Raw genomic sequence first — 22,701 nt, 5'->3', positions numbered from 1 at the left:
CAAATTTCAAAATATTAAAATAACAACTCAGCATACTGAAACATAGAGAACGAATCTAAAATGCTCGAGCACTATGAGTAAAAGCCTCAGAAACTGTATATCATTGAGACCTCACAATATCCTATGAGATAGAAGGAAAAGAAAAATCGAAGCTACAAAAACTGAGATGACCTGTCCAAGGTCCCATACCAAGTAAATATCTTGCATCTATTTAAATCAGGTTTTTAAGTCAAGGTGCCATTTTCTTCTCCTATATCACAACTGCCAAGGTCTTATTTGAGAATTTCTTTATTTAAATTCCTCAAAATAGAGATGGCATAGCCAAATAATCAAATACCTAAGGATGTTCAGTATTATTAATAACTTCTCTTGATATGACCAATCTGTACTCTCTATGTGCTCACTGAATTTCTGGCAAAATGATATAAGAATAGATGCGCTGCCAACTCATAATGAAGGCAGCTGATGAAGTTCTTTCCTCTACACTGGAATGCAAGCAAAAGACCTTTAATAAGACCAAAGAGTAACTCCAAAAAATGCTCCTTTTCTCCATTCTTTCTAATAAATTTCTCACGGATCAGCTTATTATTATTATTATTATTATTATTATTTCCTTCTAACTCTTCATTGTGAAATTTCTGGCTCAAATTCACTATAGAAAACATCTTGAAAAATGAACATACATTTTTGTGTCATATATAATCACTGTTTGGATAAAAAGTGTTGTGACTTCTATTGCCTAAATGAAGAGAGGAAAAAATGTTTCTAAATATTATTGAATTCTCATTGTAAACATATGAAACTTTATTCTCCAAATTTAAGAGAAGTTAAAAAAAAAAAAACATTCCAAAGTATCACCTTATTTTATAAAGAATTACAGCACAGATTTAATTTAAAAGATGCAGCATAATTAAAGGGGAAAGTCCATGCTTACATATTTTAAAAGGTCAGTGTCAAAAGTTGTCACAAGAAAATGTGTTTCAAATTGCACCTTTTGAATTTAAATTCCTTCTTAAATGTTTCCCTACAAAGTCAATCACTGCAGGAGAGAAGTACCTCAGAGATTTTAGAACTGAAAATTTATTTTAAAGCAAAATATGCCACTAGCAGCATTATACAAAAACTCGAGAAAGAACATGGCATCATTTGGATTTCTTTAAATATGTACAGTACAATATATTTTAAAGCACATTTGAAGCTCATTTCACCTAATTTACTAGATATATTATCTACATTTACTATTAAAAAATCAAGATGATATTTTAAAAGGATGAACCAAACAAGTAATGTATCTATAAAATAATGCAAATCACTAATTAATCAGCAGTCTCACCGGAAGAGTGATCCTGTGTAATTTAGAGGTCCATTCGTTAATTGATTGAATGAGTTTGCTTGTATTGTTTCAAACACCTTTTCTCAAAGTTCTAGCAGTAGTGAGTTACTCTTAGAGTTGGTAGCTAGGGCCCTCCACTGAGGAATATCAGGCAACCACCAGGTGATGATCAGGCAGTTGTTAAACTGTCTCGCTAAAATAATAATTGGTCACAGCTGGCACCAGCGGAAACACAGGTTCGCAATATAAAAACTTGAAGCTAGCGATCAGCAGCTTCCGAATAAGATCTCATGAGCTGAGTAAGGGGGCTCCCACATGTGCACTAAGAGGCAAAATGACAGAGTTTAACTGCATATGATTTCCTTTAGGAACGCTCAAATGGTAAGGGATAAACGCCTCAAATGAGCATGTGCACAATTTCAGGAAACACACTGCGCATGTGTCCTCTCTCCAGTGCCAGCAGGCCATAGGCATGTAGACAGCCTGCTCCAAGGGAAGAATCAGGAGAAAAGAAGTACAAATGCAAACCCGGAAACATGTCAGTGTATAAAACCACAAGTTAAGGGTAGGGTCGTATGGAGCACTTGGATCTAAAGCTGCCTGCTTGGTCCTCTTCCAAGTGTAGTTTACTTCCTTTTGTTCCTGCTCTAAAACTTTTTAATAAACGTTTACTCTTGTTTTAAAACTCATTTCAGTCTCTCCCTCTGCCTTAAACCTATTTCTGCCCGTCAGCCAAATTATTTCCTCTGAAGAGACAAGAATCCAGTTGTTGCAGGCCCATAGGGACGGATTCACCACTAGCAATAGTACTGGGTGTACATCCTTCTTTTTTCACTATAATTTATATATACATGCACATATACACATATAATCTGTACTCACAGATTTAAAAAGACCTATATATTTATAATATTCATTGTATAACTTACAATTGAGCTGTATTCTCCTTTTTATTAATATAGCGCTATTTATTTTGTGCTTGTTAATCTGTCTCAAAGCTGTACTCTGAGCCCGTCAGTACAGGGAAAGAGCCTTACACTGTTTTTTACATTCCCCTCACGTCAAACATAATATAGGAAGGCAGATGCTCAATTCATGAGTCTTAATTAACACATTTGCTTTAATAAAAATTATGGGGAAAAAAATGACTGTAATTCACTCTTACATTCTTACATTAGAGATTAAATGTGAGGAGTTAGCAACTCTTTCCAAAACATAAAGAATATCTTTAATTAATAAATCACATAAGTTTATACCAATATTTTAAGCCTTAGAAATCTTTCCCAAGAGGAAAGAAACAGCTTGATTTGTTTCCATATCTTTGTAGCAATTATTAAGTGAGAGAGTAATGAATGGTGAATAAAAGTCTACAGAGATTGCCAACACAAAAGGGCTTCCTCATATAAAGAGAAAATTCAAGCAGGTAAAAAAAAAAAAAAAAATAGGCCAGAAAAAGGTAAAAATATATTACCAACAATGATGTTCAGAGAAGAAAAAGTAAATAAAAGAGTCAATACTGCATTTAACATGGTTTTAAAACAATTCACTGAAGAGTAAAATAAAGGAGCTCACAACTAAATGAGCTAGTAATAGAAATTCGTATGATGAATGACATTTTTACTGTGAATCTGATATGAAATTAAAGCTGCAGAAAAAATTGCAAGGCATGATGAAAATAATTTTTGAAATGTGATTAATGGTATTTGCTCTCTTCAATATATATTTAATATAGGCATATTCTAGTATATTTATATATACATACATATATACACACACACACATACACAAGCACACCTTTATTGGCTACATATAAATCTAACTATTTACATATATATGTAAAAATTACCTATATGTAAAATAAAGAAACGTTACCCATCTGTAAATATACATAAATATAGGTAATAAATTATAATATTATAATGCATTTTCTTATCAAAATATAAAAAATAATAGAACAAAGATGGGATAAAAATTTCATAGCTTCAGTCACAGATAAAACTAGGCATATTATTTCAAATAATTAACCCAGTTCTTTAAAAAATACAGTAAGCGGGCTGGGCGCAGTGGCTCACGCCTGTAATCCCAGCATTTTGGGAGGCTGAGGCAGTCAGATCACGAGGTCAGTTCGAGACCAGCCTGACCAACATGGTGAAACCCCATCTCTACTAAAAATGCAAAAATTAGCTGGGTGGGTTGGCGGGCCCCTGTAATCTCAGCTACTCAGGAGGCTGAGGCAGGAGAATCACTTGAAACCAGAGGGCGGAGGTTGCAGAGAGCAGACACCACGCCACTGTACTCTAGCCTGGGCAACAAGAGTGAAATTCCGTCTCAAAAGATAAATTAAAATAAAGTAAGCTTCTGTGGACCCAGCAACGTTGACTTGAAGCAAGCTTCACTGACATCCTAAGCATGAGCTTCGTGTCTTTCCTCTATACTATAAGATGCACTAGTATTAGTCATATCATATTGTATTTCCATTTTTCTATCAGAGTGTACATTTCTTGAGGGTAGGAATTGTGCCTTATACAGTCCTACAGTCTCTGACTTCAGCATAATGTTTTGCCAAACCAACATTTTCTTAAGTAAATAAATAACAGGTATTTTGGAGGATCCAGAGATTGATAAAAGTCTTGCAAAATCACTCAGTGAGTAACGCACCAAAAGGAACAGTTCATTTTTCACTAATGCCTTTTCTGTATGAATTTCAGAGTTGCAAACAAATACGAAATGGGAAAAAAAATGTGTTTTGAAAGCTAATAGATACCTCTCCATATTTAGTAAGCATAGATTGCAATATCCAAGAATCCAACTACTTTCTCATATGAGAGGCTGGTATCCTTTAGTTCTGAAGATTCCCAATATGATGTACCATACATAGGCACAGTCTTTTATTTCCAGCGGCTCTTCTATAGGCTAAGATTGATCTGGAAAAGTTCTAGTCAGGATAGAGCTAGACACTGGAATTCTGATTGAATTGCCTCATCTCTCTAGATGTGTTAACAACCAGAAGTCCAATGTATCTTCATAATGCTTAGAATTATGTTGCCTTCATTTTCTAATTAAAGGCCTGATTATATTTATGACAGTTAGAGAATTTAATATGTGCATGTTTACTTAGTTGAAAAATTAAATTCATCAGCTCACCTACTATTCACTACAGCTTTTATAATAACAAGAAAAATGTAAGTAGCCTTAATGTTATTCACTCAAAATAAATTAGATGAATAATGTTTTCCCATCATTACACGAAGGGGAAAAATAGAAGATACTACTGAGAACAGGGTTTAGAAAACACCAAGACAAACTACCCTTTTAGAATTTGATTAAAGCTGAAATGGAATTAACGCAACAGTATATACTAGATTTAAGTTTTGATTTATGCTCTCATATTTTGAAAACAGCTTAACAGAATTCATCAATATGAATTGCATTTTTATTTACTGTTGAATTTGGATTTTGAGTTTATTCTAGAAAAAGAAAGTTTATTTGTTTATGAGTAAACACTTTCATACAATATACTTAAGAATTAATGTCCTGACTAGAGTATTCAACTAATCCTGAGTTAATTTCTAATGTTACATTATTTTCCATGTAAATTTGAAATGCTATATTTCTAGGTATTACTTTCAAAATACTCAAGGAGAACAATAAAATAAATATTGGTAAATATATAATCACTTATAAGTGAAGATTTCAGGACTTGAGGATAGTTTCAAAACTCTGTTATTTCCTATCCTACTCTCAAATACATTATACAGACTAGAACATCAAGAGTTATACAATGGTAAACTTTTAAACATTTTGTTTATTTAAATAGTCTAGTTGTAAAGCTTTAATTCTCAGAGACCTTTAAGATTCAGGAGCAGGTGCCTTATTCACCATTCTTGGAATAGGCATCTTTCTTCAATGATGTAACTTTTCATTCACATACTTTTTCTTCTATCCACTGACCCGATAAATCTTTTCATTTAAGGACCATGTCTTGTGCATCTCTGAATTGTGCATCCTATACTTTCACAAGTCTGGGTCTTGGCTTTGGTTAACCTTTCTGGCTAAAAAACCCTCCTATTCTCCACCTGGTGAAATATTATTATCACTTCAAGGCCCAGCTCTGGTAATCTGAATCTTTTTCATCCTCTCTGACTTCCAGCTTCTCCCAGTCAGGACCACATTATGACTTTCATGGCCCCTAGGCTCTTTTACTTTGATGGGACACTTTCATCACTAAAGACACTACAGATTATATTTTATGAGTATATTGGTATAAAGATATTACATACTAAAACATTTCATTTTTCCTAAAAGGTCTTTGGTTCTCTTCTGACTTTAAAAGAAATTAAAATGTTACAGGACCCTAAAAGTATCATGTGACCAAAGCTCTGTACCTACTGTACCCTGAAAAGGAAGTCTTGCCCAATTGCTTCCCTCCAACATCAGAGTCAAATAGATTCCACATGACTTTGTTTCCATAGCACTTCATTAGCACCCAGCACAGTGTTAGGCAAAGAAGGCAAAGAACAGCCCTTAATAATTTTTTGTTGAATGTTGCAAATTAAACTATCATCCTTTCTTTATAGGTAATTGATTATGTCTGGCCTGCCTAAACTTATTGTGAGTTCCTCCACAAAAGGGCCAAGGCCTTATTTACTTTGATATATGTAGAGGATTATAAATAAACTGGTATATAATAAATGTCTGTTGAATCACACTGAATACAATTAAACTTATCTTTGCCAACTCCTATCAGGTGCCACTGACTGCCACTCCAGAGGAAATATTCTTTCAGTAGAAAGTACACCTTCTTTCCACATGAAAGGAATGTTTGAAGCTTTTGGCTGTCATTCAGGTTATCCAGTTGTCTGAGCCTAAGTTTTGACATGAAATGGACAAATAGCAATAGTCTGTCATGGTAAACCATGATACATAGTCACAATTAGCTTTTATGAGTTGTGGCCTTATCTTGCCATAGCACCTCCACTGTAACTGTTAAGGTTTAAGTATAGACCACAAGATGAAAATACTTCATATGGTACAGAAAAGGAATTAGAAAATGAGAAGTTGGCCATATGCGGTGGCTCACCACCGTAATCCCATCACACTGGGAGGCCAAGGCGGGCAGATCACTTGAGGTCAGGAGTTCGAAACCACCCTGGCCAACATGGTAAAACTCCATCTCTACTAAAATACAAAAATTAGCCAGGCATGCTGGTGGGTGCCTGTAATCCCAGCTACTCGGGAGACTGAGGTGGGAGAATAGCTTGAACCAGGAGGCAGGGGTTGTGGTAAGCCTAGATTACACCACTGCACTCCAGCCTGGGTGACAGAGTAAGACTCTGTCTCAAAAAAAAAAAAAAAGAAAAGAAAAAAAATAAGAAGTTGTTTTTGTTTTTAAAATATCATAATTTACAAGAGTTTTTCATCATTTAATTATTTATTATAATTTTATTTACTTTATTATGATGAAGAAATTTATTTTACCATTTATTTCCAATGAGTAGAAAAGCAAAAAAAAACTAAAAAAAATTATATGAAATATATTATATTATTTGCAGATCTAATTAGTTATTAGCTATTTCATATTGCTATATGTCTACTTGTTAAACTAAAATTAACTACAGATGTAACATATTTGCCCAATCATTTATTCAACTGACATGCAATAAATGTTTCTTATGGACATTGTAGCAGACATAAGGAACTATATGTTACAAAATATCTCGGTCTAGTGAGACAGATAGTCTATTATATTATACTCAGATAATTATTATGAGAAGTGAACATCTGTGCCAATGGAACATATGAGAGAGAATTCTAATTCTATAATTTTAAATTATAAAAGCCATGAAAGAACTACAAAAGTGAAGTATAAAAAGAAAACTTTAAAACTACCTGTAATCCTACCACATTGAGTTAGCTGTATATTGAAGAATAAGAAAAACTTAGCAGGAGAAAAAAGAGATTTTGTACTCCAGGCATGTCCAAAAGCAACTAAGAGTGACATGGTATCATAAAATCAGAAAAGGTGCTGTAGCACTGAGACCAGGGACATAATATGTGTTACATATAATAAACATCAGACCAACCCATTCTGACAACCCCAAGAGGTTTACTAGGGCATTGAAAGCAAAAAAGAAATGGAAAAATCTGTGTGTCCCTTATAAAGAACACCCGTGCAGCAGTAGACGAAGGTTAGTGAATATTCACAAGCCTCCAAGGGGCCAAGGTTCAGAATGACACAGGGCTGGAGCAAGTCTCCAAATCGTTTTTTCTCAGAAATTAAATATTTTATTCTTCAGGTGGACAATCATTTTTGTCCTACTTCAGAAACTTGCATGATCACAGCTACCTCTGAGTTCTGGAAGGGGCTTACTTTTACAAAACATTTTTCAAATTCTTCATTTCTTTAATTATTCATGACAGCATTTATTATAGACTAGCAGAAAAAACTCTTGCATTTGACCACCATAGAAACTGACTCTCAGAGAGATACGGTTTTCTCAAGGTCAGAGTTTCAAAATAACCAGGTCAGGAATGTCACTTCTCTTTCCCTCTTTTCAGGGGAGAGACCTAGGTGCTCAAGACCTATTAATTCTGGAGCGGGCAACACAGAGAGTTGGGGAGGGAAGAGGAAAGACGATTTGATAATGCTATTCAGATGATTAATTATGAATGTTGCTTTTTTTTGCTTTGATTTATTCAGATTATTGCTCTAATTTTCCATTTTGTTAAGTATATGTAGCTACATAGCTATGGTGCTAATCTAATTTGATTTTTTCAAAAGTTGTAGACTTAATAGAGAACGTGGTAAAGGAATGGTAAACTCTGTTTTTCCAGATACATTTGTATCTTTTCAAGAGTGACACAAATACAAATATTTCATAATTGCATATTTTCTTTTTTGAGGACAAATCGCCATGTTAGCATAGAAACTGTTAATAGAATTACCAGATGGGTGCTTTATATGCTTTTAAAGTGGGTTACAAATAGTAGCAATTAGTCACTGATGAAGACCTCTAAGTTGAGAGGTTTTTCAGAATTCAGCACCATGATAATTTTTGGTATCATCTGCAAAACAATAAATACAAAAACGTTTGTAAAAGCAACATATGTCTTGACAATTTTCTAATTATCTGTGTGCAAAATACTCAATTCTTCTGCACAAATGGAACTTTTCACACGACACATTTGTACTCGAGAGCATACAAAATATTACTAGAAATTAGTGAGCCTGTATTTCTACAATTTGCTTTTATCTGATTCAATCCAGTTAGAGCTCAGTTATATGTATTTCTCCCACAAAAAAATAAATAATTGCTTACACGAAAAACAGAGGGGAGGATGAGCGTTAAGCTGAAGCTGAATTTACTTAGAAATAGCATTAAAAAGGAGACTCCACTCTTTGTAGTGAAAATAAGAGGGAAAGGAAGCCAGATGGAAATTAGCCAAATGGTGTTCTTTTAAGAATTGTGCCTAAGTTATCTTGAAGAAAAAACAAGAGAGAAAGAAGGGGAGATTTAAGCAGAATGCCCTGAAAAAGTTTTATTTATTTATTTTTTGGTTTTACTTGCCAATAAAGAAGCTAAAAAATAGTTGTTATTCAAACATATTCTTTACAAATCCATTAAGAAAAACTACTGAATATTTTAGGCTAGGAAACTCATTTTATAGCAGCTCTTTGGTAATACTTGAGATTTATCAACTATGCTCTCCAAAATCAACTATTAATCTTTGAATTTAACCTGTTTTCAGTCTGTTTGTTCATTAAGTCAGTACTAGCGTCTCTTCATTTCTTCTATCCATCTGACAGCCTTAGTACATGTTTGGATCTCAGTCAGCTTCTGCACACCAGCACAGAGACATGCCTACAAGCCCGCCCCTGCCTCCTACACTAGCTAAGAAAAGAAGATGCCCATGTCACCGTAGACTCTCCAGAGAGCGCACTGTGACTGCATATACTTTTTGCTCCTTCATGAAAAAAGAAACCTGGGTGGACACCTCTCATGCTTCAGAGATTCCCCATAAATTTAAGCTCTAATTAAGCATCTCAGTTTAGAATGTATAAAATAATTAAGATCAGAGCCTGTCTCTGAGCCCTCTCTATCAATGGGAATTTTGAAAGTGTGCCCATACCACCAAATTTCCTTTTTTTCCCACAAATAAATGTTGGCCATGATAATATGTGCTGGGCTAGCCCTTTGCTCCATCATATCTTTAAAGATGCAACCAGAACTCAAAAATAGAATATTTGTTGTTTCATGTTACACATTAAAAGCCTAATTTTACCTTAAAATTTTAAGTGATTATAAGGAGTTGAGACTGCAAACATAACATTATCTTTACTTTTGCTGAGGAAGAGTCTTTCTATTTTTGCAGAGGAAAATTCATGACCGCAGTTCTTTAAAGCCCAATATCCTCATCTGTATTGCTGTTATCATAAAACAGTAATCCATGAACATGCCTCCGTGGTCAATGTCCTGGTCCATAACAAACAGAGTCCCAGAGAAATATGTATCATTGCTTCAAAAATAATGAGAAATAAGTTATGCATTGCTGTGCTCTGAAGCAAAGTGAGTATAAGGAAGCCAATGTCTTTTTTTTATTTTATTGTTTATGCTTTTGGAAACTAATGATAAAAACAAACAATCTTCTGATATATTAACCTTATTAATAAAAGAATTTGTGATTCAAGGGAAATATTTCCAGGCTTAAGCACAATGTTCAGGTTATTTTAGTAATTCTTTCAGAGCTCTTAAATATATGAAAAGGATAACCGCTCAATTTTCCCAAAACATGTAGCTCTTCATGAGAAATTCAGATCCAAAACAACTACTATTTTATGCATGTCAACATTTGCAAATGTGAAAAGGATGGCTAGAGATGCTTACCACTCCAAAATTCCTAATGCATTAGCAGATACAAGTGTGCTGTTTAATAGTGAAATACAAGGCCAAGTACATATAAAAATAAAATTTAAGAAAGTAGATGATGAAAATGTAGATAATCAGGTAAAACAAGTGACACTCTACAATAGACACTTATTTTTTTCAGATTTAGGTGGGTGATCAACGTGGGTAAATTAAGTTTGGGGCAGAGACTGAAGACTGAAAACCTTAGTAAGTGCTATAGAAAATAGTAGAATATTTTGATGGAAAGTAGTCAGAGAAGCCTCTGTCAGGACATGGAATTTGAAATAAAATTTAAATGAAAAGGAGGCAGATATGAAGACCTGAGGGCAAAAAATTGTTCCAAGCAGAGGAATAATGAGTGCAAAGCCTTTAAAAATGAGAAATCTTGGCCGGGCGCAGTGGCTCACGCCTATAATTCCAGCACTTTGGCAAGCCGAGGTGGGTGAATCACAAGGTCAAGAGTTTGAGACCAGCCTGACCAACATGAAGAAACCCTGTCTCTACTAAAAAAAATATGAAAATTAGTCGGATGTGGTGGTGGGCGCCTGTAGTCCCAGCTACTCAGAAGACTGAGACAGGAGAATTGCTTGAATCCGGGAGACAGAGGTTGCAGCGAGCCAAGATTGTGCCACTGCACTCCAGCCTGGGCAAGGGAGTGAGACTGTCTGGAGAAAAAAAAAAAAAAAAATGGAAATCTTTAGGCGTGTTTGAGTGACAGAAAAGGAGTCAGAGTGGATTTTAGTGAACAGCTCTGAGAGAGAAAGGAGCTGACTTTCCAGAGTCAGGCTAGTACTAAGTCAAGACATGCTTATACCAATTTGGGAGACTGGATTTTACTCTCAATGTGATGAATAGCCACTGAAGGATTTTAAATAATGAAAGGACATATCGGTTGAGCATCCCAAATCCAAAAATCTGAAATCCAAAATGCTCTGAAATCTCTGAGCACCAACTTGGCACTCAAAGGAAATGCTTGCTGGAGCATTTTGGATGTCAAATTTTAGATGCTCACCTAGTAAGTACAATGCAATATTTTAAAATCTGAAAAAACTGGAAATCCAAAAACACTTCTGGTCCCAAGCATTTCAAATAAGGGATATTCAACCTGCATGTACATTTACACTTTAGAGAGGTCACTCCATGGAGAACGTATTGTAAGAAGCATAGAAGTATCAGAGAAACAGAGCAAATGTTGGTGGCCTGTACTATAGTTTAGAGAAGGAGATGACGAACACTGGTCAGATTTGGTATAAAATTTTGAAGTAAAGATAACAGAAATGACTGATAGGTTGCAATAGCATAAAGAGGGAAAAGAGCAAAAAATGATCTCTGGATTTTTACCCTAAACCAACTGGTTGGATGTCAGTAGTCTTCACTCATGAGAAAGGTTTCTGAAGAGAATGAACTAGAATATTTGAGGGGGAGAATAATCGATGATTTTACTTTTGCTCTATTATGTTTGTAATACAATTAATAATAGGCAGTTATTGAGCACTGAATATGTGCCAAGAACATTTTGACTTTTATATATATTTACTTATTTATATCTTTTACTTTCTTAATCCTCCCCAAAACCCCATGAAGTAGTTCTTAGTATTATCCTCATTTTATAGATGAGAAAACTAAAGTACAGACATTAAGAAACTTGCCTTAATCAGCCAGCTAATAGGTGACAAGAGCCAAAGAGAATCTGGCACCAGAACCTACCATATGACCCCCTCCCATATGCCTTCACCTATAGAAAACCCATGTAAGTACTTGTACTGAGCACTTGTACTGAGCCCAAGGGAGAAGTCTGGGACAGTGATACATACAAACAAAATCCTTGGGGCATTGTAAGACTTAGACATCTATTAGAAGCAGAGTAGCAGACTGACAAGATGTAGTTAGCAATTAAGGAGGAAAACCAAGTAAATATAGTGATGCGAACTGCTCCAGGGAAGGGAGTGAACAACTATTCAAATGACAAGATTTAGAAAAAGAGACAGAATTGACAACCAGATTCAGCAAAAGAGATCTGGTGCCCTTAATAAGAGCCATGCCAGCGGAGTAGAAAGGACAAAACGAGCCCCATAGGACTCAATTAAGGAGATCTTAAGATGTGAGTAATGGAGAACAACTAGACAGACAACACTTTCACAAGTTTTGGTGAAGGAGATCAGAAACAAGGGGGTGTCACTGGAGGTGGTAGCTAAGTCAGAGACCTTATTTTAGTTAGGTATTTTATGTTTGCCTTAGTCTGTTTCTGGTGCTATAATAATCTTTAAGTGAGTAGTTTACAAAAAGCAGAAATTTATTTCTCAGATCTAGGGGCCGGGAAGTCCAAGAGCAAAGCACCAGCAGATTTAATGGCCAGTGAGGGCTGCTCTCTCTTCTTCCAAGATGGGGTGTGTTGTTTCTGCATCTTCACATGGCAGAATAAAACTTAAATTCATTTCAAAATATACCTATGCCTGAACCCTTTTTTTTTTTTTTTTTTAGACAGCCTTGCTCTGTTGCCAGGCTGGATTGCAATGGCGCAATCTCTGCTCACTGCAATCTCTGCCTCCCAGGTCCAAGCAATTCCCTTGCCTCAGCCTCCCGAGTAGCTGGGACTATAGACACGCACCATCATGCCTGGCTAATTTTTGGTATTTTAGTAGAGATGAGGTTTCAACATATTGGCCAGGCTGGTCTTGATCTCCTGACCTCGTGATCCACCCGCCTCAGCCTCCCAAAGTGCTGGGATTACAGGCGTGAGCCACTGCACCCGGCCTGCATGAAATCTTAATATGCATTTAGCCTACCGTATGTTCAAGTGGGTAAATGTCTTCCTGTCTACTAAGTAGAAGTAGGGACCTTTCTACTACTAGGTCATGCCAATTTACATTTAAACATATGGTAATATAACCTATTTTAAACACTGCTATGGTTTGAATGTTTGTGTCATGTCCAAAATTCATGTTGAAACTTAAACCCAATGCAACAGTATTAAAAGGTGAGATCTTTAGGAGGCAATTAGGTCATGAGGGTTCTGTCATGATGAGGAGGATCAGAACCCTTATAAAAGGGCTTGAGAAAATCAGCTTGTTTAAGTTTTATTCACATAGATTTCACTATATGCTAGAATGCTGCTAAAAATAGTAATTTTTTGTCCCTCTTGGAAGTCGGACATTCTCTTGGATTTCCCCGTTCAATTCTGGGACATAGATCCACTGCTTTAGTTCAGCAAGTCTTATATTTACAAGGTACAAACAATCAAACTTTCTAGCTGTCTTCTAAACCTAGTCATCCACAGTACTGCATCAATTTATTTGCATATGTTGTGCACAAGGGCTTATGCCTGTAATCCCAGCACTTTGGGACACCAAGGCAGGAGGATGGCTTAAAGGCAAGAGTTCAAGGCTGGCCTGGGTAACATAGCAAGACCCTGTCTCTACAAAAAAATCAAAAAAAAAAAATTCTTGAGTATAGGGATATGCACCTGTAGTCCCAGCAGTGAGGAAAGCTGAAGCAGGAGTTTCTCTTAAACCCAGGAGTTTGAGGCTGTGGTGAGCCATAATGGTACCACTATACCCCTGCTTAAGTGACAGAGCAAGACCCTGTCTCTAAAAACAAAAACAAAACAAAACAAAAAATGTACTTGAATAACTTGGCAGCTGGTGTTTTATTGTTGCTTTTCTTGTTCCTATTGTTTTCTTTTCTATAAATCATCATGATTCTAGATGACTTGGATGACATATTCCCCTATTTCGGTTTCAAATTCTTTTGCTCTTATATTTCAGTAACAGTAACTTCTACTCACTTTGGCAATTCACACTCACAGATACAAAATGGGCTGTTTTGAAACAAAAAATGCTCTACTGTAATATCTAAAATTGTGAAATTCTCTCTCTTCACCTATCCCACTCACTCATGCCCACAAAACCTCCTCTTAAGCTTCAAAGGCTAATGACCTCCACGGCTTCACTCTTGAATTATCAGTGTCTAATCCTTCCTGGCTTGACTTCCTTCTCTCCTTAATTTTGATCCCCCTGATAAACCATTTTCAACACACTTTCATGGGTGCAATTGATTTCTTCCCTTCTTTAACCTTCTCTCGCAGCTGCCTTGCCAATCCCATTACCAAATCAGTCCTACCATCTGTTTGCTCTCCTCCTCCTCCTGGGCTGCCAAGAGTTCCTGAGAAAATTGAATAACCATGCTGATTGACTCTGCTACAAATTTATGATTTCCGATGTCAGCTGAACCTTCAGAGCTGCTCAGCAGCCCTATTACTCATTCCTACTTGGCTGGTCTTCCCATTCCACACAGCAGCTGTTCCCACCACACCCTCCTCAGATCCCCACCCTTATCCTCATTCCCCTCAACCTCAACACATGATTTCCCCTCTTACTGCTGAAAATATTGAGCCTATCAGTTGCGAACCCCTTCCGCTTCCCTCCCCTATATCTCCAAATTTATCTGCATCTTTATTCATCTGGACCTCATTTTGCATCTCAAAAGAATCCTTATTCTTTTGTCCATCTGACTTTTTAATTCCACTCCTTCCTGCCTCTGATAGGATCTTGTTTCATCCATGTACTTTCTCCTTCCTGTTCAACCTGTAACTTTTTTTCAATCCACAAACCTATCTAAGTTTTCCTATTTTGTAAAAGAGATCATCCCTCACCTCTTCCATTGCCGAACTGCTCTTTCCTTTTCTTTCCTGCAGAAATTCTTGGCAAAGAATTTACTTAAAATTGGCTCCATAAAACTTGATGTATTAATAATTTTCTTGCCTGGCTACCATACTGATGAAACTATTAGTAATGCTACATAAAATAGCCTTTTCTCACTTTAGTTTTCTTGATCTGAATGATGGAGTTTGGTTTTAATATGAATTCATTCACTTACTAACCTGCATGAATTTGAGCAAGTTACTTAATTATACTAAGATTTGACATCCTCATATTTAAGTTGAAGACCCATGAGTCACTTTTACACAATACAAGTAGAATATATTCTTCTATTCTACTTTCTTTTGATAAGGACACCCTGCTTTCCCTTGAGCAAATACTTTTCTCCCACTGAATTTAGCCTGGTAGGACTGTTAGCCAAAAAATGTTACCCTTCTCTAACTAAAAGGTTGGCTAGTTTCTCCAACAGGATATTTCAGCAGCATTCTCTCTCTGGAATCTAAATAGTGAGCATAGGGATTAAATAAACTAACATAATTGGATTTAAGTCATTCCAGCAGTAGTGTCTGAAAGGGATAGTTCCTATTAACTTCTCAATTTACTTCTACTCTCTGGCGCTGGAATACACCTTTTTCTTTCCTGTGCATGTTTCTTCATCCTCCAGTAGGACCTTGTGAGTTCCATTTCATGATTTATGAAGCTTTCTTTGGTTTAAAATATTAACGGATAAACTTGGTTTCTATTTCTTTAAAACAAAGTATGCTATTAGGATTAAATGAGATAATTTGTGTAATATCTTTAGTTTAAAGCTTAGTGGCCTAGCAGGGATTGGATTGATTTTTATTATTACTGTTGCTTTTGATATTATTATTAGTATGTTGAATCCAGGCATATTGAAACACTCCTTCTTTCCTTTCTATCATGAGTTTCCCCTGATTCTAGCTTTACTTCGTTGGCTTTTCTGTTATGCTCTCCTTCCATGGCTCATCAAGATGACCATTCTGCCTTCTGTTTTTACTCTCCATATGCATATATTCCCTGGGGATTTCATTCAATTGCATAGAATCACCTATCATGAAATGTAAATAAATTTTTTAACTTTTTCCTCCTAATGTTTATCTCCCACATTTCCCATTCTACTTTCTTATTAAAATGTTCAAAACTAAAATCCGAAGCAAATATCTTATCCATTACTATTTTCTCTTTTTCCCAACATCTAATCTTTTCCCAACATCTAACCACCTACCAAATAGTTTATATCCTTCCATTCATATGATTCTTGATCTGTCTCCAAGGTCAGTGTCCAAGGGTGTGGCATCAAAATCACATAAGCGGACTTCATCAGACCGTACTAGTCCCCTGACAAGCATCCTTCCCTCCAGGGCTTTCACCATAAACTGCCCTCCACTCTATCAGTACAGCCAACTTCCCAAAACAGGTATTTTGTTATCTCTTGCATGAAAACTTTCAATGACTTCCAAATGTTTATAGGATAAATACACACTCCTAGGCAAAAAAATTCAAAGCCCATCTCCAGCTAAGTCCAGTTTCTCTTTCCAGTTCCCATCTAGTCACTTATCCCATGCTCCCTGTACTCTAACCACACTGGATGATGTGCCTTTTGTCTAATAAATGATGAACTTTGATACCTCCATGACTTTGTTCATGATTTCTCATCCAGTTGAAGTGCCTTTTTCTTCTGTCCTAGTTTGAGGAAACTTAATTTATTACAAGGTTCAACTCAAAAGGTTGTTGTATCATTAAACCTTTCCCAAATATCCTCACTTTTTCTGCCTATCTCTGTCTTGCTATAGCACTTACAACACATCTAACTCTCATGGCAGTGAGGTCTTTGAGAGCACAGATATTTTCTTTCACATAATTGAATTCCCAACATCAAGCACGGTGCCTGGGATAAAGTAGCTACTCTGCAATTATGGTTGAGTGATTATAGCCCTCTGGTGATACTTCAAGTTAAAAAAATACATTTTCAAATAAATATATATATGAAACATATATATGAAGAAAAATCCATATTGCAAAAAAATATACAAATGTATGTGTGTATATATATGTTTGTGAGTGTATATCCAAAATAATCTAGTATTTTTATACTTCTACACTCCATTGGTTAATGCTTTGATCAAGTCAGCTCATGACTCCACACTGACATTAGGATCCCTAATATACTTTACTTATGATGTAAATAGAAGTTATATTCATAGACCGGGAACGGTGGTTCACGCCTGTAATCCCAGCACTTTGGAAGGCCAAGGTGGGCAGATCATGAGGTCAGGAGTTCGAGACTAGCCTGCCCAACATAGTGAAACCCCATCTCTACTAAAAAAAAAAAAATAGCAGGGTGTGGTGGTGTGCGCCTGTAGTCCCAACTACTCAAGAAGCTGAGGTGGAAGAATAGCGTGAACCTGGCAGGTGGAGGTTGCAGTGAGCCAAGATCGTGCCATTGTACTCCAGCCTGGGTGACAGAGTGAGACTCCGTCTCAAAAAAAAAATGTTATATTCATAAATAGCAGATTAAGAATTGAAAAAATCTTAAGTGATATGCAACAAGATAATTCCAAAAATATGATATATTACAGATTACATTTTTTCATAATAATAAGTCTGGTAAGGAAACGTTGATTTCTAAGTGAATTTTAAAAAGAAAACTTTTAACTCTTTCAATTAGAAAAATAAATTTTGAATTGTCACATCATGAGTAACAGCAATGTTAAAGACCATATTCCCACTGACACTTATGAAAACTAATAAAAAATTCAGATAAATATACAATTACGTATAAGAAAGTAGATGTTAAAGTATATTGAATGTGACTGACATGGGATTTTGTATAAATTGTATGATATAGTGTAATCCAGGCATTTTGAAAATTATATGCGTGTGAATATTTATTTAGAGAACCATGGGTTAAATACTTTGCATAAATATGTTATGTGCAACTTCTGCATTATACAGAATATTAAGAATGGCTTTAACAATACAGAATCACTTTACAGGGTGTCTTTCTTGGAAAATTTAACATTATAAGTACTATACATTAATAGGACTTATAATGTTATTCATAGGACAGGGGTTCTGAATTTTTGAAATGCTAGATAGCCCCTAGCATGCCATAGGCCCTTTCAGCTCTAACAGCCTGAAGCTGAATTTCCTTGATTGTAAGTCAAAGATCAGACAGAAAACATCCAGGCAGAAGCATCTAGTCTAGTAGAGTATCTTTTAATTAGAATTAAAGGTGAAAAAAGAAAGGAGAAAAAAAAGGAACTCTACAGACTATGTCTCCGATATTGATGATCCTTAAAATTTCACTGTCACAAAACTGCCAGAACTGTCTTACCACAAATGAAATCATATGAATTGTTTCATATATTTTTCAAAAGAAAACAGTGACTCCTTTAAACTACAGAACTGTGTAACTCATATTCGTACTATTTGCAGCATAAATTCTTCTTTTAAACCAGGAAGCACAAAAGCAAACAAATTATTTTTAAAAATTAGTAATATGCTGCAAATTTAAAAATATATACATATAGCCTGAAATAAAAATCAGTTTATAGCTTGAGCGGTTAGTTCAGAGAAGGATAGAGGTAGAAATGAGAAGCCATGGATTCGTTAGTGATGGTTCTTTAGCCTTCAACATCAAGATAGCCTCCTGGGCATGACTTCATTGAGAACCTAGCTTAACACCAAGGAAAGTCTCTTGTAACTGTTAGTATTCAACAAAGTAATTTTTAAAAAATATTATGTTATAGTTATGCCATATTATCACACACAAATAGTTTAAGTTTAATTGAACTCTGTTCACAGAATGGCTTTGTGCCTACGGATTTTTGAAACCATGCATTAATATGTTTCTCTTTCGTTGCTAATTATACTTATTCCTTGACTTAAAGGGGTAAATCTCATGTAGCAAACATCATACTTGTGCTTAGAAATGACCAAATGCGATTCTCTCTATTACATCCTATCTTACATAAATTATAGTCATGAATGCCACAAGGGTTCTAAGTCTAATGAAAACATGTCTCAAGTAAGCACACAACCCAAATATATTTAGGGTTATTTGCTTCTTCTCTCTATAGTGCTTCCTCTGTGCCGTCATGAATGTTACTCTTCTAACAAATCAAGGCATCCACTCCCGTGTCTTTAGAGACCTGTGTTGTCTGACTCCCGTTTCTCCCAAGTTCACATTGAATCTCCTTCAACTTAAACACAATGTCTTAAGTATGTTGATCCATTTTCCGCTCTCATTTTATACGATATGTTGATCCATTTTCCAGCCTCATTTTATATGATGCTGCCTGGACGCCAACTTGTCCTCCACTACAGCCTGGACTCTTGGCACTGTATATTTATCACATATGGGTAACACATTTATCTTGGTAACAACTGAATTCCAGCAATACAGTAGATCCTGAGTAACACAAAAGAACACGAAGCTCTAACGAAGTTCACATGATTTGTTATAGATTCATGTGATTTGTGACATATATGTATATAAACATGTGTATGTTAACTCAACTGTAAGATCCAGCATTTAATATTTTCTTAAGAATGTGATAAACACAACATCTAATATATTGTAGGAGCTCTGTAAATATTTATTGCATGCCCCAGAAAATGCATAATTTTCCAATTTATAGCATCAAATGAATTCAACCATTGTTTAGTAAGCAATCTGGTAACCTACTGTAAGCAAGGCACTCTGCAAAGAACTGGGAAAGAAGGATAGGCAAATATGAATTACACCAGGATCTTCCCAGTGAAGACATTATGGTGTGATAAAGAAATACACACACATATACACTAGCATGCACACAGTATTCCATTATTAAAAGTAGGAAGTGGGCTGGGCACGGTGGCTGAAGACTGTAATCCCAGCACTTTGGGAGGCCGAGGCGGGCAGTTCATGAGGTCAGGAGATCGAGACCATCCTGGGCAACATAGTGAAACCTCATTTCTACTAAAAATATAAAAATTAGCCAGGCGTGGTGGCAGGCGCTTGTAGTCCCAGCTACTTGGGAGGCCAAGGCAGGAAAATGGCGTGAACCAGAGAGACAGAGCTTGGAGTGAGCCAGTGAGGCGAGATCGCACCACTACACTCCAGCTTGGGCTACGGAGTGAGACTCCATCTCAAAAAAAGAAAGAAAAAAAGAACAAAAAAGCACTAACAACTTAATAATTAGAAAAAACTCAGTAAAAGAAAACGGCAGGTAGGATTTACTCATGTAACATTAGAAAGAGAATTGCAGAAGAGATAACAGTATGGATTAGGATAAGCTGGCAGGGAAGTGTAAAGCAGGTAAAGGCCTTTGAAAGTTACCAGATTTACTTGGAGAATGGAGTTCCAGAAGAAGAAGAACAGAAAGTAAAGTGGGAGAGGGAGTTTAGAACTAGAGGAACATGATTCTAAATCAAGAAATTTAAAATGTATGTATTAAAAGCAAACTGGCACTGGATATATCTGAGCACACTCAAACAAGAAGTAAATTGTTCTGTCCTTGCAAGAAGCTGAGGCAGCAGTGTATGGGATACTTTAGCCTTCTATGTAATATCTGAAGCCAGTACATATAATGTGTCCACAAACTGTAATATCAGATCAACTAAGCTCTTCAGGCCTAACCATGATCTGTTGTATTTCTTTTTTTTTTTGAGACAGAGTCTCGCTGTGTCTCCCAGGCTGGAGTGCAGTGGCGTGATCTCGGCTCACTACAAGCTCCGCCTCCCGGGTTCACGCCATTCTCCCGCCTCAGCCTCCCAAGTAGCTGGGACTACAGGCGCCCGCCACCACGCCCTGCTAGTTTTTTGTATTTTTAGTAGAGATGGGGTTTCACCATGTTAGCCAGGATAGTCTCGATCTCCTGACCTCGTGATCCACCCGCCTCGGCCTCCCAAAGTGCTGGGATTACAGGCTTGAGCCACCGTGCCCGGCCGATCTGTTGTATTTCATAGTTTTGATCAGTTATCACAGCAGTACATAGAAAGAGAGAACTCTTGCTTTTTTAAAGAACACCTATTTCCATGATACAATATTACTAGATGGCACAATAAGTGGAACGGCTGCTAATAACAGTAATCAGGGCTTACCAATTTCAAATTCAGACTAAACAGTAAATAACGGTGACTACTGGGGAAGGCCGTTAGGCCTCCTACTGAGAAGTAGTCAATCTAAAGATCCAACTGTAATATATCTTTGAAAAACCAGTTAATAAGAAAAACTGCAGTAAAATATTGGAAGAAAACTGAAATAAAGCATTCCTACACCTCACAGTTAAACAAAATTGAATGGCCAGAATAATGATGCAGCAACAGCTGAGAAAAGAGTGTCAAGGTTTTCAAGGGGTTTCTCATAGACACAACAACCTGACACCTTTTATTAATATAATTCCAAATATTCAAAAAAATAAAAATGGAGGCGAGAACATGAACTTACCTAATTACTCTGCTGAAGTCTACTAGAAAATAAATAAACTTGTCACATATTTTTTCAGTGTTTGTTTTAATAAATAGTTTCTATATTAAAAGACAATATAGAAACTCTTATTCTCACAATCCCAACTCAGTGTGTGCTTTGGTCATTAATCATTTTTATTATGCTCCCGTTTACAAATATTACCATGTTTTATGGGCAGGTTTGTATACTCTAACCAATTCAAAAACATACCTTTTCAAAGTCTTGGTAAACAGCAAGTGTATTTATCAAGGTTGTGAAATATATACCAACAAATAGCTCTAATAACAAGCTTAGATGCCTGCAAACATTTAGGGAAATTGGGGTTTAAAGTCAGACACACTTGCAATTCTCATCCCAGCCTAGTTAGTGACTGGTGTAAGACCTTCAGAAAATATGTGTTTGTTTTTAATAGCGGATAGCACCTAGATGCACTTACTGGATGCCAGGCAATGTTCTCTTTGCATTGAAACCACTTCTACAATCTTAGTTCAACCAATAAGTGAGTAGCTTTGTGACCTGTGTCACATTTCCACGCCTTCTTTAACAACAGCTGTTACTTACAGTTTCTGACTGTATGCCAGGCAGTGCTGTGTTATATATTATATTATGCATGTCATATGTAAAATGTTCACTTACCCACATTTCCAAATAATGCCATGAGAGTGTGCTATTATATTCATTTAAACACATGAGAGACCTGGGAAAGGTGGGATTTAACTGTAATTCCAGCTACTCCAGAGGCTGAGGCAGGAATATTGCTTGAGTCCAGGAGTTGGAGTCCAGCCTGGGCAACATAGTGAGACCTCCATCTCAACATATACACAAACAAATAAATAAACACAGGGGAGATTAAGTAACTTCCTCAAAGTCTCAAAGACTGATCCATATCGGTGATCTAAATAATTTGCCTTTTAATTTATAAATCATATATAGGTTTAAATTACATATTTTCATAGAAAATCCAAGAGGGAGGAAATATAGTAATTTAAATACTCAATAAGTGTGTTTAAATTGAAAGATCACTCTCAGATCATTATCACTTAACTATCAGACCAAAAAGAAAACTGCAACTTTCTGATTGTCCAATGATATCCGTGCCATCAAACTACAAAGAAATGTAGGTATCACACATCTTTGTGTTTGTCTCAAGAAAAATATCTACTGGATAATTTTTTTATCACAAGTTCAAATTTATTCTTATTTTACAAAATAGAACTTTCAATCGATTGTATTAAAAATTAAAAACATAATTTTTAAATACTTTGTATGTCATTTGCCAAAAATCCCTACTAAACAAAATGTGAGCCATCTGAATTTATGTGTTCAACA

The 22,701-nt window shown here is 36.0% G+C and overlaps 1 protein-coding gene across 2 annotated transcripts in view; it reads right to left on the bottom strand.

Annotated features, from left to right (window-relative positions):
* Nucleotides 1-22,701, bottom strand: part of PCDH7 (protocadherin 7) — a 426,461-nt gene that overhangs the window by 328,535 nt on the left and 75,225 nt on the right. The gene's annotated exons all lie outside the window — the stretch shown is intronic.

Source organism: Theropithecus gelada, chromosome 5, assembly GCF_003255815.1.
Source record: "Theropithecus gelada isolate Dixy chromosome 5, Tgel_1.0, whole genome shotgun sequence".
Taxonomy (NCBI): Eukaryota; Metazoa; Chordata; class Mammalia; order Primates; family Cercopithecidae; genus Theropithecus; species Theropithecus gelada.
The sequence above is the reverse complement of the archived record's forward strand: the minus strand, read 5'-3'. Positions and strand labels throughout refer to the sequence as shown.